Below are 3,937 nucleotides of genomic sequence, written 5' to 3' on the forward strand. Positions count from 1 at the left end.
GAGGAGGGGGAGAGGGAGTGATGGAGAGAGGGGAAGGGTGGGTGGAGGGTGGGAGTCATTTTTTGGTCTAATACACTAGCCACAGACACAACAAACACACGGGGAATGAGGCCCTTCCCTCCCCCTCCCTCCCTCCCTCCCTCTCTCTTTCTACCTCCCTCTCTCTCCCTTCCTCCCTCCCTCCTTCCTGCCCTCTCTCTCTCCTCCCTCTCCTCACCCCCATTCTGTCTCTAGCGATCCAAATTACATTCACAAACCCTCCACCGATGCATGTGTCCTCCAGTGCACGCAAACCCCCAATGCATGCACCTGTATCCATTGCATGAACAGAGTGAAGGGGAAGGGATGAGAGGAGGGGGGGCGACTAGCACATGCAACCGTATCCAGTGCATGCACAGCCTCCCCCACACTCATACAACAATGCATGCACCCCAAGCCAGCGCTCCCTCACCATGCCCCATCTACACAGTCCCACCTGCCCACACCGACCAACATGCCCCATCTAAACTAGTCCCACCTGCCCACACCGACCAACATGCCCCATCTACACTAGTGCCACCTGCCCACACCGACCAACATGCCCGATCTACACTAGTCCCACCTGCCCACACCGGCCAACGTGCCCCATCTACACTAGTCCCTCCTGCCCCACACCAACCAATATGCCCCATCTACACTAGTCCCACCTGCCCACACCCGGCCAACATGCCCCATCTACACTAGTTCCCACCTGCCCACACCGACCAACATGCCCCATCTACACTAGTCCCACCTGCCCACAACGGCCAACATGCCCCATCTACACTAGTCCCACCTGCCCACACCTACCAACATGCCCCATCTACACTAGTCCCACCTGCCCACAGCGACCAACATGCCCCATCTACACTAGTCCCACCTGCCTACACCGGCCAACATGCTCCCATCTACACTAGTCCCACCTGCCCACACCGGCCAACATGCCCCATCTACACTAGTCCCACCTGCCCACACCGGCCACCATGCCCCATCTACACTAGTCCCACCTGCCCACACCGACCAACATGCCCCATCTACACTAGTCCCACCTACCCACACTGACCAACATGCCCCATCTGCACTAGTCCCACCTGCCCACACCGACGAACATGCCCCATCTACACTAGTCCCACCAGCCAAATGGACAAACATGCCCAATCTACACTAGTCCCACCTGCCCACACAGGCCAACATGCCCCATCTACACTAGTCCACCTGCCCCACCTTCACTAGTCCCACCTGCCCACACCGGCCAACATGCGCCCATCTACACTAGTCCCACCTGCCCACACCGACCAACATGCCCCCATCTACACTAGTCCCACCTGCCCACACCGAACAACATGCCCCATCTACACTAGTCCCACTGCTCACACCGACCAGCATGCCCCATCTACACTAGTCCCACCTGCCCACACCGGCCAACATGCCCCATCTACACTAGTCCCACCAGCCCACACCAGGCCAACATGCCCCATCTACACTAGTCCCCACCTTGCCCACACCGGCCAACATGCCCCATCTACAACTAGTCCCACCTGCCACACCGACCAACATGCCCCATCTACACTAGTCCACCTGCCCACACCGCCAACATGCCCCATCTACACTAGTCCCACCTGCCCACTACCGGCCAACATGCCCCATCTACACTAGTCCCACCTGCCCCCATCTACACTAGTCCCACCTGCCCACACCGGCCAACATGCCCCATCTACACTAGTCCCACCTGCCCACAGCGACCAACATGCCCCATCTACACTAGTCCCACCTGCCCACAACCGGCCAACATGCTCCCATCTACACTAGTCCCACCTGCCCACACCGGCCACATGCCCCATCTACACTAGTCCACCTGCCCACAACCGGCCAACATGCCCCATCTACACTAGTCCCACCTGCCCCATCTACACTAGTCCCACCTGCCCACACAGGCCAACATGCCCCATCTACACTAGTCCCACCTGCCCACACCGACCAACATGCCCATCTACACTAGTCCCCACTCTGCCCACACCGACCACATGCCCCATCAACACTAGTCCCACCTGCCCACCACCGACGAACATGCCCCATCTACACTGTCCCACCTACCCACACCGACCAACATGCCCCATCTATAGTCCCACCTGCTCACACCGGCCAGAATGCCCCCACCTACACTAGTCCACCTGCCAAATGGACCAACATGCCCCATCTACACTAGTCCCCACCTGCCCACACCGACCAACATGCCCCATCTATTGTCCCACCTGCTCACACCGGCCAGAATGCCCCACCTACACTAGTCCCACCTGCCAAATGGACAAACATGCCCCATCTACACTAGTCCCACCTTCCCACACCTACCAACATGCCCATCTACACTAGTCCCACCTGCCCACACTCACCGACCAACATGCCCCATCAACACTAGTCCCACCTGCCCACACCGACCAACATGCCCCATCTACACTAATCTCACCTGCCACACACCGACCAACATGCCCCACCTACACTAGTCCCACCTACCCACACCGACCAACATGCCCCATCTTACACTAGTCCCACCTGCCCACTACCGACGAACATGCCCCATCTACACTAGTCCCACCTGCCCCACACCGACCAACATGCCCCATCTATAGTCCCACCTGCTCACACCGGCCAGAATGCCCTCATCTACACTAGTCCCACCACCTGCAAATGGACAAACATGCCCCATCTTCACTAGTCCCTCCTGCCCACACCGGCCAACATGCCCCATCAACACTAGTCCCACCTGCCCATACCGGACGAACATGCCCCATCTACACTAGCCCCACCTGCCCACACCGACCAACATGCCCCATCTACACTAGTCCCACCTGCCCACACCGACCAACATGCCCCATCTACACTAGTCCCACCTGCTCACACCGGCCAGAATGCCCCATCTACACTAGTCCCACCTGCCAAATGGACAATCATGCCCAATCTACACTAGTCCCACCTGCCCACACCGGCCAACATGCCCCATCTACACTAGTCCCACCTGCCCACACCGGCCAACATGCCCCATCTACACTAGTCCCACCTGCCCAACCACCGGCCAACATGCCCCATCTACACTAGTCCCACCTGCCCACAGCGACCAACATGCCCCATCTACACTAGTCCCCACCTGCCCACACCGGCCAACATGCTCCCATCTACACTATTCCCACCTGCCCACACCGGCCATCATTGCCCCATCTACACTAGTCCCACCTGCTCACACCGGCCAACATGCCCCATCTACACTAGTCCCACCTGCCCCATCTACACTAGTCCCATCTGCCCACACCGGCCAACATGCCCCATCTACACTAGTCCCACCTGCCCACTACCGACCAACATGCCGCATCTACCACTAGTCCACCACCTGCCCACAACCGACCAACATGCCCCATCAACACTAGTCCCCACCTGCCCACACCGACCAACATGCCCCATCTACACTAATCCCACCTGCCCACACCGACCAACATGCCCCCATCTACACTAGTCCCACCTACCCACACCGACCAACATGCCCCCATCTACACTAGTCCCACCTGCCCCACACCGACGAACATGCCCCATCTACACTAGTCCCACCTGCCCACACCGACCAACATGCCCCATCTATAGTCCCACCTGCTCACACCGGCCAGAATGCCCCATCTACACTAGTCCCACCTGCCAAATGGACAAACATGCCCCAATCTTCACTAGTCCCTCCTGCCCACACCGGCCAACATGCCCCATCAACACTCGTCCCACCTGCCCATACCGACGAACATTGCCCCATCTACACTAGTCCCCACCTGCCCACACCGACCAACATGCCCCATCTACACTAGTCCCACCTGCCCACACCGACCAACATGCCACATCTACACTAGTCCCACCTGCTCACACCGGCCAGAATGCCCCATCT

Source organism: Rhinoraja longicauda, chromosome 43, assembly GCF_053455715.1.
Source record: "Rhinoraja longicauda isolate Sanriku21f chromosome 43, sRhiLon1.1, whole genome shotgun sequence".
Classification (NCBI taxonomy): domain Eukaryota; kingdom Metazoa; phylum Chordata; class Chondrichthyes; order Rajiformes; family Arhynchobatidae; genus Rhinoraja; species Rhinoraja longicauda.